This window comes from Pituophis catenifer, unplaced genomic scaffold (genome assembly GCF_029215685.1).
Source record: "Pituophis catenifer annectens isolate HBS135680 unplaced genomic scaffold, rPitCat1.0.hap2 SCAF_6, whole genome shotgun sequence".
NCBI classification, from domain to species: domain Eukaryota; kingdom Metazoa; phylum Chordata; class Lepidosauria; order Squamata; family Colubridae; genus Pituophis; species Pituophis catenifer.
This window is the reverse complement of record NW_027256886.1, coordinates 13378906-13392271: the sequence shown is the minus strand read 5'-3', so window position 1 is coordinate 13392271 and position 13366 is coordinate 13378906. Positions and strand designations below refer to the sequence as shown.

Here is a 13366-nt window from a genome sequence, read left to right as displayed (position 1 = left end):
ACCGGTTCTCCGAACTACTCAAAATTTCCACTACCGGTTCTCCAGAACTGGCCAAAACCTGCTGAAACCCACCTCTGATCTGTACATAAACTGCTTTAAATGAATAAAAGGAGTCCCTGCGGGTTTTACTCTGCTAGTCATACTGGAGTTTAGGGGAGGTGCTCATCTCTGTTTCTTTAAACTATTGAACCAGTGCTGTTCAAAGATGTTTCCATGGTGATGTGAACAGCATGACATCACACTGCAGTGCAAAGCATACAGCAAAACACGAAACGCTGCTACCTTCCCACCAAAATAGTACCTATTTACCTACTTGCTTTCAAACTGCGAGGATGGCAGGAGCTGAGGCAAGTGATGGGAGCTCACCTCATCACGTGGTCTTAGGACTCGAACCACCAGAGTATAGACCTACTCCAGTGTCTTTTAAGCCACTGAGCCACGGCGCCTCTTAAATGGATAAGACTGTCAGAAATGTAGGGTGAATGTTGCCAGTATGCAACATTCAGTAGGGTGAATGTTCTAGAATATTCTAGGTGCCTAGAATGTTCTAGGTGCACGTAGAATGTTCTAGGTGCGGTAGTCCAGGGTTAGCATAAAGCTGTTCATATTCACAAAAACCATGATTTAAAAAAAAAATAAAGATATTCATAAAGGAAAATATCACTTCGGAGACATGTAAATCCTTTTAAATTAATTGAATAAGGATTTATGGGAACATGTTCCACATTTCATAGGATTAAATATCTATATTACAGTGGGTACTCTAAAGTGTTTGTAACAGAAAGATCTTCATTTGTTTCCAGGCATGTGAGCTACACGAAGAGAGAGAAAAGGTGGTGGAATTCTTGTGTAAAATAGACCATTTCCAACCCATTATACTGAGAAGTGGTGATGAAATATTCTAAAAGAAAAGTAACTCCTGGATGGTATCCAGGCATCTGTTTTAAAAGCCTTATTAATTTCCCCAGTTGATTCCATTTTAGCTTTAATAAGGATGAGTCAAATCAGAATACATATTATAAATCATTGTGCATTAACGCAGTGACAGAAATGGCCCCATGTACTCATATATTGCTTTCTTTATCAGTTTTCAAGGAGGGGAAAAAAGTATTTTTATGATGCAAACAGCCAGATATCTTTTCTGCAATAAATCTGCCGAAGGACTGAGTTACTAACTTAACCTTTTGTGTGCATGTCATGTGCGTGTGTGTTTGTGAGATTTTGTTTTTGTTTTTTTTTAAAAAAACCCCACTGACTGATTCATTACAATTTGCACATCACTATCACATAAGATGTAAGTATGCTTAAAAGATAGCACAGTCCTAAATTTAAAAGAAAATTGGATCTAGGACTTGGGTGATATAAATCACAATAAGGCTGTTGATATTGCAGTGACATAGGAAGTGTCATTGTTACATATTCTTTCCTATCCTTTTTTTAAAAAGGATAGATAGACCTTTCTACATGGCCTTATTGGTCAGGAAAAATGGTTGGCACTATTTTGTTACTTTATTTATGTGGTATGGTATTTGAAAATGAATCTTTTGCCATTTTTCTTTAGGGTGACCCTATCTGGGCTGCGAAAATGCTGATGATTGCTGGGTAGTTGAAAAGAGCTCCGTTTTCTGTATCTCTTTCCTGCCATTCAGATTTTTTACAGCCACAATATGTTGGTCCTTTAAAAAAAAAAATAGATTGATGCTTTTATTGGAGTACTTGGGTTGAAAAATGGTGTGCAAGAGAGATCTCCAGATTTTATTTATTTATTTTTTTGTCATGTAAGATGGCAAATAAAACAAGAACCAGTGGTGGAATTCAATTTTTTTTTACTACCGGTTCTGTGGGTGTGGCTTGGTGGGCGTGGTGTGGCTTGGTGGGCGTGGCATAATACTGCATAATCTCCATTCCCATCCCACTCCAGGGGAAGGATACTGCATAATCTCCATTCCCATCCCACTCCAGGGGAAGGATACTGCAAAATCCCCATTCCCTTCCCACTCCAGGGGAAGGATACTGCAAAATCTCCATTCCCATCCCACTCCAGGGGAAGGATACTGCAAAATCTCCATTCCCATCCCACTCCAGGGGAAGGATACTGCAAAATCCCCATTCCCTTCCCACTCCAGGGGAAGGATACTGCAAAATCCCCATTCCCTTCCCACTCCAGGGGAAGGATACTTCAAAATCTCCATTCCCATCCCACTCCAGGGGAAGGATACTGCAAAATCTCCAGTATCACCAGATATCTGTTTTCACTTGAGGCACAAAATGAGCAGGTTCAAATTATCCTATTTCAGGCACATTATGAAAAGACCCAGCTTTCTGGAGAAGGCTCTTATTTTGGGAAAGGAAGAAGGAAAGAGAAAAAGAGGATGATTAGCAGCAAGATGGATAGACTCAGTTACAATGGCAACAAGGTCACCATTGGAAGATCAAAAAGACCAGGTTGGGAACAGATCACCATGGAGAATATTTACTTATGTGACTGCTATCAGGGACTTGATGGAATGTAATCCAAAGATCAATCCTCATAAATTGTCCCTCTGGACTGTTTTTCATGTGCACAGAAGGCCATTTGGATTGTCTAAAAAATGACCCATGCTCGAGATAAATGAATGGAAAAGAAAACATAGGATAGGCAGCTTTGCATTTCAGGGCACATGCACCCTTCCCCCAACTTTGATTTCATCCATACTTTGGTTATCTGTCTTGGCAAAACAGATACAGACCAGGGATGAAATGCTCCCGGTTTGGACTGGATCGCCCGATCCTGTAGCGATGGAGGCGGGTGGTTTGGAGAACCGGTAGCAAAAATCCCTGCCCCCCCCCCGCATGCCCAGCTGAGCCACGCGATTATCAGAGGCTTTTTTTTTTTAAAGCATTTTTTTCTACAATCTCTTTGGCAGAAAAAATGTTTAAAAAGCCTCTGATGATCGCGCGGCTCAGCTAGGATCGTCAGAGGCTTTTAAAAGCATTTTTTTACCACCTCTTCCCCGAAGAGGTTGTAGAAAAAATGGTTTTAAAAGAAAAAAAAAAGTTGGCCACGCCCACCCAGTCACATTAACCTCCCCAAGCCACGCCCACAGAACCAGTAGTAACAAATTTTAGATTTCACCACTGATACAGATATCTACATTGATTGTTCGTATTGCCCAAACAGAACAACAAACAATGCATTCTATATTCTCTGAAGAGCCCTTTAATGCATTTTTTCCCCCAAAATCTAAAACTCATATATTCATTCAAATTACTTTGAAGAATGGCACCCTGTCAGAATGACTGATGAATTCCAAATGTGGGAAAGCAAAATGTTTTTGTAGGGATGTGCCAGCTATTTCCCTACAAAAACAATTGGAAACAACAACAACAAGGTCTTTTAGGGTTGATTTTGTTTCTTTGCTTTATGCATTTGTTTACTCCTATTTGCAATGTTCTTTCTCTGGCTTCAGTTTTTGGTACAAATGAAGTAGTGCAAAAGCTATATGTATGGATGCTAAACTTAGAAAATTCCTCCTGAGAATGCCAGCTACCACTCAGGGATTATCATATCATCTTGTAACCAATTAGATTTGTCTATGTGATGAGGTCACAAAGCTAATGGGTGAGAAAACAGCAAATCCTGCCTTTAACCATAATGTGTAAATTTGCATTGTTTTGTAGCTGACCTTCGTCATGTATCCTTCCTGTTCCTCCAACGTGACAACACTTGTTTTTCCCAGTCTTCAATTTAGCTCAATAACAACTGTCTTAATTTTCTGTTGTGCGTAACCAAGAAGAACATTCTTCTCAAACCACAATTACAGCAGCGAATCATAGCCTAGCAGAATTCAGCCACCTGATAAACCTAAGCAAAATTTAATTGTTTGCTTATCCAGTTGCAATGATCCTGATTAACACAATACTGTTTGTGAAGGATCAATTCTTCAATCTAATTCAGAATTCCAGAATTCCCCGAGTTCATTACATTCTAATCAATCTCAGGTTTTATACTAGATTGGGAGAGCAAAGAGCACATTGGAAAGAGAATCATAAGTTCAAGTTCAAGTAAATTCAAATAAGATTAAGACCCGTACTTCTCGAACACCAAACCTCCCAGACAGCAGCCTAAGGCTCCCAAATTGGCAGAACAGAGCAGCTGTTATTTCGTAGTGCTTAGATTCAATTTTAAAAGTTACTAAGTTTGCGAGAGAGTCCACTCGGTAGACATATGAATACATTGTGTTGTTGTTTACCATTTTGTTTTTCTCTTACCATTTAATCAAAATTTGCCTTCCTGTAACTTAGGTACATAATTTTTCATCCTGCCATCTTCTTAGCAGGGACATCTTTAGGTAGTGAGATGGGCAGCATAAAAATTTAATATCTATATTATCTGCCTGTCTATCATCTATCTATCTATCTATCTATCTATCTATCTATCTATCTATCTATCTATCTATCTACTTACTTACCTACCTACCTACCTACCTACCTACCTACCTATCATCTGCAAGTAACTCTAACAAATGTCATGATAGCATGAAATTAAAACATTAAACCTATAAGTTCCCCTATACTTTTCTACCAAAGTCAGGCATGAAAAATCAAGTCTGTACAATAAGATTCATTTAAGCTTATTTATTGCTCATGTCTACATACAAAAATATAGTCAACTAATGGTCAGCATTAAATTGGTAGTAGATACAATAAGAATTAACAGAATTCAACGGGGGTCAGACTTAGTTCGCTTGTGGGAATATAATGATTCCAGGCTAATTCCTCTCTTGAGTCTACCTCTGTTGAGTCTTCTCCTACAAATAGTGATGTATAGAGTGTTAATAGCATCATCCAGCCATTGTTGAAGAAATCTAAAGCCAATCTTTGTTGATGTTATTTAAAAATATAAACATATAAAGAAGTTCTGGAAAGAAACAGGTTGTTTTTCCCCTTCAAAGACTATTGGTACTTTAACACAAAGATCTCAAATGATTTTGTAGATTTTACTGCTGTTTACAAAGCTTTCTATATTTGTGAATTGCTTCAATATATTTACTCATGTGTCCTTGGAAATATTTTTCTGACCTTCATATCAATTATTGAAGATCATTTTCCTCAAAAGGTCTTCAGGATTTATCTGATCTGTTTCTTTAACCTAACAATTTAGACAGTCCAAAACCATGTCCTCCCCAGTGATTTATAGTGTTGCTTAAATTATTGATATGCTAATATATATCAGTAATAGAGGTTTTTAAAATTTCCATTAAAGATGGTTGGGTAAGATGCTATAACAATAGTGTCAAATGATACTTGAAGCCTTCTATCAAGCTAACAAAACCAAATTTGAATATTTGCAGTTTACCTCTAGATGCCATCTTGAGCTTGTAACTAACTATATATCTGATAGTTTGAATGTCTGCCATTATTTCAGTTAACACATTTGCCCTTTATTTAGCTTTATTATATTGTTCTTGCCAGGGGTGCTGTTCAGCAGGTTCTAACAGGTTCTGGAGAACCGGTAGCGGAAAATTTGAGTAATTCGGAGAACCGGTAAATACCACCTCTGGCTGGCCCCAGAGTGGGGTGGGAATGGAGATTTTCAGTATCCTTCCCCTGGAGTGGGGAGGGAATTACTAGAGCAGGGATGTCAAACTCAAGGCCCGTAGGCTGGATCCGTCCCATGGGGTGCTTAGAGCTGGCCCGCGGGGCCACCCTGGAAACAGCGAAGGACCGGCCCATGGTGCCTTTGCCAGCAAAAATGTGTGCTGCCTCCCCAGGCTCCATTTTCTCTGGCAAAGAACTGCAGGAGGCCATTGTGGCCCAAAACAGAGCCTGGGCGGGCTGCGTGCAGCCTCCACGGACTCCATTTTCGCTGGTAGAGGGCTGCAGGAGGCCGTTGCAGAAGAAAACAGAGCCTCAACGAGTGACATCAAGTTGCCCATGCTCACCCGGCCGTGCCCCCCCCAGACCCCCCAAGGTCAAACACAACCCTGATGGGGCCCTCAATGAAATTGAGTTTGACACCCCTGTATCAGAGTTATCACATGGTAAGATAGGCGGCCAATAAATTTGATGAATAAAATAAATAAAACCAAATTGTTGGGAGCAATATGCTGACTCTGTAAACTGCTTAGAGCGGTCTGTGAAACTCTGTGAAGTGGTATATAAGTCTATTGCTATTGCTATTGTTACTTGCTTGCCTACGGCATTATCAGCAGTCTTCTCCAATACCAATGTTCAAAGCATCAATATTCTTTCTATCCTGCTTGTTCAAAATCCAACTTTCACTTCCATAGGGTATCACAGGGAATACCATAATTTGTATGGTTTTGATCTTTGTAGGCATAGAGCAGGGGGTCCCAAACTTTTCTATATCCTGCACCCCTAGAATGCTTCTGATATATTCTCGCACCCCTTAAAAATAATTATATGCATATAATTATACATATACACAATAATTTTGAAACTTCTAAGCCCAAGTTTTCACACCCCCTGGAATATTTTCTTGCATCCCCAGGGGGTGCTCTCACCCCCTGGTTGTGAACCCCTACTCTAGAGACATCAGGGTATTTGAATGTCTTTTCCAAGATTTTCATGGCTGCTGTACCAAATCTGTAGCATATTTTTTGACTGCCTATTCATTTACTTTTGGTGGTTGATCCTAAAATGCAAATGCCATCCACCACTTCAATATCTTCATTGCTAATTCTAAGCCTACTTCTATCCTTTGTCATTAGTTTGGTTTTTATATTAGTCCCATTTTTTTTCACTCTGCTTCTTTACTTTTGTTACCAGAGCTTGCAGATCCTTTGCATTTTCGTCAATCAGGGTATAGCATAGATTATTGATGTTTCTTCTTCCAATTTTAAAACCATACTCATCTTCTTTCAATCCAGCTTCCCTTAATATATATTCAGCATATAGACTGAATAAATGAGTAATTAACCTTCACATAATCCTTTATCAAACTGGAGCCAGTATGTTTCACCATGTTCTGTCGAAACTAATATCGACATATATGTTTCTCATATGGACAATGAGACTCGCTGGGATTCCCATTTTTTTTGAAGAATATTCTACCGCTTGATATGATCAACACAATCAAAGACCTTTATATATTCAATGAAGCACATAGTGACTTCCTTTTTGATATTCGTTGGCTTTCTCAATTATCCAGCGTGCATCAGCAATTATGTCTCTTTTCTAAAGCCAGCTCGAACATCTGGCATCTCTTTTTCCACATAAAGCTCTAATCTGTGTTGGATGATCCTAAGTATTATTTTGCTAGCATGTGAAAATAAGGATATGGTAGGATAGTTTGCACACTCTGTCAAGTCTCTGGTTTTTGATATTGGGATGTAAATTAACCTCTTCTGATCTGTTGGCCACTGTGTTGTTCTCCATATTTGCTGGTATAGCTTTAAGGTTTTTTATGACCTTGACTGATTCCTCTTCTGTTGCTTGTCATATTTCAGTGAGTGTCAGAGAGAGACTGGCTAATCCAGGGCGAGAAGTGAAATGGGGAATTAGTCTGGAATCCTTACACGCATAAAAAGATAAGATCTGATCCACCCCACCTGCTTGAATGCCACTGAACCTTAACTAATCTGACCCAGATGCAGATCACCAATCTGAGAAGATTCCTGTGTTATAGGCATGAGCAATAAAACACCTGATTGAACTCTTTGTGTTTGGGTCTAATTGTTTTTACCTGACAGTATTTCATCAGTTCCTATAGCCTTTTGACTTGATAATGACCAGAATGGTGATCTAATTTCAATTTCTAGTCTAGAGGTGCTTGAGTAAGGAATAACTTCTAAGGCTGGGGTGTCAAACTTGCAATGATACGTTATCGTAATGTGACATATCACAACTTTTCCCTCCCTGCACTAAACCAGGGGTGGGCATGGCCAGTGTGTGATGCATCCGACCTATGGGAGACCCCTGTTCTAAGGTACCTTGGATGTTGACACCTTTAGTTTATAATGAGGGGATCTTGGTGCTTTCTGAGTTGGTTGTTTTCTTACAGACACTTTATTACCCAAACTAGGTAACAACATCATGGGGTTTGCTTGCAATTTATATTCTAGTTACTTACCCTGTCAGTGTTGGTGGGGAGTGGTCTTGGAGGTTCTTTGGGCTGCTTGCTTACAAAGAACCTTTAAGACCACTCCCACCAACACTGACATGGCAAGCAACTAGAATATAAATTAGAGAATGGGCTTTCTTTTTCATTTATTTATTTATTTATTTTATTAAATTTTTATACTGCCCTTCTCCTGCTAGACTCAGGGCGGTGCACAGCCTAGAATAAAAAACATCCCAATACAAAATTTTAAATTTTAAAAGAATTAAACAAATTTTGGCCCAAAATTTAAAACTTCCCGACTAAAATACATTCACAATTAAAAATATCTAAGGGGGCGGGGTTACACCAGCCCAGCTTGATGAAATAGAAAAGTTTTGAGGGCACGGCGAAAAGCACGGAGATCTGGTATCCTACGTATCTCCAGGGGCAGGTTGTTCCAGAGGGGAGGTGCTGCCACAGAGAAGGCCCTACCCCTGGAGGTTGCCAGCCGACATTGCCTGGTTGACAGCACCCTGAGGAGTGCCTCTCTGTGGGAGCGAACTGGCCGGTGGGAGGCTATCGGCAGCAGAAGGCGGTACCCAGGCCCTATGCCATGGAGCGCTTTAAAGGTGGTAACCAACACCTTGAAGCACACCCGGAAGACCACTGGAAGCCAATGCAGCTTGCGCTGGAGGGGTGTCACATGGGAGCGCCCCATCACTCCCATAATCGCCCACGCGGCCGCATTCTGCACCAGTTGGAGCCTACGGGTGCTCTTCAAGGGGAGCCCCATGTAGAGAGCATTGCAGTAGTCCAGGCGGGAAGTGACGAGTGCCTGAGTGACTGTGCATAAGGAGTCATTCTTTCTCTCCAGCTTCTTTCTTTTAATCAGTTGACTGAGTTTAGGTATTCATAGAATCATAGAATGTAAACAGTGGAAGGGACTTGATCAGGGGTGAAATCTAAAATTTTTTCCTACCGGTTCTGTGGGCGTGGCTTGGTGGGGGGGTGTCCTGTGACTGAGTGGGCATGGCCAACTCAATGTCACTCACAGCCACGCCCACTCAGTCACAAGCCCCCCTCCCACCAAGCCATGCCCACAGAATCCGGTAGGAAAACTTTTTAAATTTCTATTCTGCCTCCCACTCGCCACCCGCTCTCTCTTCGCTTTGGGTCGGGGGCCAGGGACCAGGGATGTGCCATTCCCTGGGGCCACCGCCTGCTTGCCGCCTGCCTCAACCAAGTCGGGGAATGTACCATTCCCCGATACCAGCCTTGCCCCGGAGCCGCTGCCCGCTCTCTCATCGCCAAGCAGCGTGTCCTTACCTTTCTCCCGTGGCTCCGCCCACCTGCCCCATTCCCCGGAGTCAGGAAATGCACCATTCCCCAACTCCAGCCTTGCCACGGAGCCACTGCCTGCTCGTCCTTCACCACGCGGTGTATCCTACTGCTCACCTTTCTCCCGCGGCTGTCAGGGAAGGCAAGTGCCCAAAAGTTACCAGAGTCACTCACTCTCCTTCTTGAATGAGCTGCCACTATCGCCTCTCCGGTCCATGCGCCAGCTGTGCAAGCGCACACCATTTATTTAATTCACTCATCAGCGGCAGATTGGGTGTGCGCTTGCGTAGCCGATGCGTGGACCAGAGCAACTCAAAGGTGAGCAGTAGGATACACCGCGTGGCGAAGGGCGAGCAGGCAGCGGCTCTGTGGCAAGGCTGGAGTCGGGGAATGGTGCATTCCCCAAATTTGGGGAATGAGGCAGGTGAGCGGGTGGACGGGTGGGCGGAGCCTCCAGCTGCCATTGCTACTGGTTCTCCAAACTACCGGCTATCATCGCTACCGGATCGACTGATCCAGTCCGATCCGGTAGCATTTCACCCCTGGATTTGATCCAGTGTTTCTCAACTTTAGCAATGGATTTAAAGTGGACTTCTCTCAGAATTCCTCAGCCAACATGGAAGCTGAAGTCCATATTGTTGAAAAACACTTATCTAATCTAATTCCTACCCAATGCATCCCCAACAAAAAGCCATCCTCTCTCTGTTTAAATACCTCCAGTGAGAGGTATTCAATAAGGCAGCCTGTTTCATTGTTATACAGCTCTTATCATTAGGAAATTCTTGCTGATGTCCATTAAAAAAACCCTAATTCTTTACCCATTGTTTCTTGCCCTTTCTATTGAAATAACTCTGAACAATTTTACCCTGCCTTACAGTACAGATCTTGTTACCTGAATACATATCTGTGACTTCTTATAATCTTATCAATGTCTCCTGATAAATATTTCTCCCAGGGCGTCTGTCATCTTGGCTGCTGTCCTCTGGATATGTTCCAGTTTATCAGTGCAAGAGCTGGATCCCATATTCTAGGTGCATTTTGATTAATGAATAATAACAAAAAAAGCGATCTTGATAAAATGCTTTTATTGATACGGGCTAAGATCACATTTTATGTGGCAGCTGCATCACATAGTTGGCCCATATTCAGCTTGTGATCCACAAAATTCTTTTTGCATCCTATGTTGTTCTTGTTGTTCAGTTGCTAACTCATGTCCAACTCTTCATGACTCCATGGACCATAGCACATCAAGGCCGCCCTGTCCTCCACTGTCTCCCAAATTCATTGTTTGCCAAATTCATGTTCGTTGTGTCAATGGCATTATCTAACCATCTCATCCTCTACTGTCCCCTTCTCCTTTTGCCTCTAATCGTTCCCAACAGGATCTTTTCCAATGAATCCTCTGTTCTCATTAGGTGATCAAAATATTTGAGCTTCAGCTTCAGTATCTGTCCTTCAAAAAAGCAGTCAGGGTGGATCCTATACTTAGATGTTTCTTTCACAAGTGTGAGGCCTTGCATTTGTCCCCAATGAATTACATTATGCTGGTTTCAGCCAATTGTCAAAGCTTGTCAAAATCTCCTGAACCTTGATGAACTCCTCTAAAGTTTTTCTTGTGCCCCGTATCTTTGTGTCTTCTACGAAGTTGGTAATACTCTATGTACTACCCAGTGAGGAAGACCTCATCCGATGAAAACTGAGTGTATGGCTTCTGCAGCAACCATTTTCTCTGAGAATTGCAGCGTTCCAAAGAGTCGTAAGCAGGGGTGGGGTCTACTTACCTTTACTACCGGTTCTCAACGGGGCCGTGCGCGCATGCACAGAAGCTTCTGTGCATGCGCAGATCATCATTTATGACATCCAAGCGAGTGGGTGAAGCCTCCCGCCGATTTTACTACTGGTTCTATAGAACTGGACAGAACTGGGAGCAATCCACCACTGGTCATAAGCAAACTAGCAACTGGAATGCTGAGCAAAAGCTTGTATGCATTCTGCTCTCTGGATTTCAGCCCCTCCTGTTCTCCCATCCTTCATTCATATCTCTCAACCTGTTGCATACTTTAAGCAACCCTCCCCCCCCCCAAAAAAAAAAAAAAAACAGCTGCCCTATTCCCTTTTTAAAGACGGGTGCAAAAGTAATTGCTAAAAAGAGCCTTCCTGTTCTTTTATACTCCATCACTTTCCTTTCTCATTGCCAGTTGTTCAGTATATAATTATGCCTAAAATGTTCTTTGATATTAACTCAAATCCTCAGTGCTATTTGATGCTCATTTTTCAATTTGGTTTTCTCAAGCATTTTTCATTGCTTTTGGGCTCTTGTCATCATTTACATATTCCTTCTGTTTCCCAGATCTATGCTTTTTAAGACTTCTCATTTTTTATCCTTGATATAGTTTTCTCCCTTTCTCATTCTCCTGCTATTGACTTTTCTTTTCCTGCATGATGACAAATACTGCAGGCGTTTTATTGGGAGCAAGGAGATATTGCAAAATCTTCTTTCACAATGGTTTGCTTTTAAGACTGTGTTTTTTTCAGGTAAATTTTCTCAGCTTAATTTCTTGGGAAGGGGAGTGAAAAGACAATTTATTTGAAATGGTAGTAAGAACACTACTTTAATCTGAAAATGTTTGGCAACAGTCATATCAGGCATAATGTCTTACATTCCTAAATTGATTGTAGCGACTACAGACATGTGGCTATTCTAATTATTCGCTTGGATGTCAGACAAAACAAAACGGTAATTATATTAAAAAGGTAGTTTATTGCCTTGTGTTTAGCACTCTGGAGATTGGCTGGTTTGGGATTTGCTGCTTGTTTCTTAGCTTAGCTTTAATGTTTTTTCCAGGAATGACTGTTAGCAATGAATACCATCAGTTGAGTTAAGTGAGGGAAATTTTTTGTTATCTAGTTGTAACTCTGTTTCTAGCTCAAAAGGGAAGCAAATAGGAGTTTCGGGCAGATGCTGATTTGAAAAAAAACAAAACACCATGATTCTTTAAAAAAAAAAAAATTAAATTTCCAAAGATTAAAATACGGAGTACAAAAAGAAACATAATACACAAAAAAGCAAGGAAAAAAATACACACACACAAAACAAAAAATATAAACAATCAAAAACAAACATATCAAAATTTCAATACTAATAACAACTTTTCTGCATCAGTATCTCTAACCTATTTAACCTCTTTACACTATTCTACTTCTAAATATCTCTATCTTAAACTTATATCTTTATCTAAATTATCTTGATTTCTATTTACAATTCAATCTCATAACAAAAACATCCCTTAAATTTTATGTTTACTCTCCAGCCAGGAATACTATTTATTCCATATTAAATAGTACTCGGTGTCCTCCCTCTCCTTCATTTCCATAGATAATCTGTCCATCTCTGCACATTCGTATATTTTTTTTAATTATGATTTGATCTGGAGGGGTGTATGGTTGTTTCCAATGTTGTGCTATCACAATTCTACTTGCCGTTAGTATGTGCAATATGATATATTGTATACTTTTCTGCATTTTCCTTTCCAGAATACCCAGGAGAAACAGTTCCGGCCTTCTTTCCATGATTTTTTAAACATCTGATGAGATGAAGCCAGCTAGGGATCGGATATTTCCAAGTTGAAGGTCATCACAGTGGGCCCTTGTTTATTTAGCTCATTTATAGAGAAGAGACAAATGACTGTCAGCTAATCCATCTTCCTCATCTCAAAAGCCTTTAAGCTAGTCATGTATGCATGAGCAAAAATAATAATAAAAGCACTCTTTTGCATGAGAATTGCAATGAAATGTGTGTACACAAAAATTCAAGTGAAAAGCTAATGCAATCTACCGCCAGTCATTAAAAAAACCCGCTTGCATTTGGGACAGTTTGGACAAAGGGCCTTTCTTGTCCAACATTTTGTTCCTAAAAGCTGGCAAGCAGATAACATAAGTGACTCGCAGGCAGACTAAGGAAGCTCTGCCAGAAATGTTACCTAT

General features: G+C 40.8%; 1 long non-coding RNA gene across 1 annotated transcript in view; it reads left to right on the top strand.

The window, feature by feature from the left end:
• Positions 1-13116, top strand: part of LOC139318598 (uncharacterized) — a 159899-nt gene extending 146783 nt beyond the window's left edge. Inside the window, exon 3 of the long non-coding RNA XR_011600520.1 lies at positions 12917-13116. This is a non-coding gene — a long non-coding RNA (uncharacterized lncRNA). The remainder of the gene's footprint in view (positions 1-12916) is intronic.
• The last annotated feature ends 250 nt before the right edge of the window (positions 13117-13366 follow it).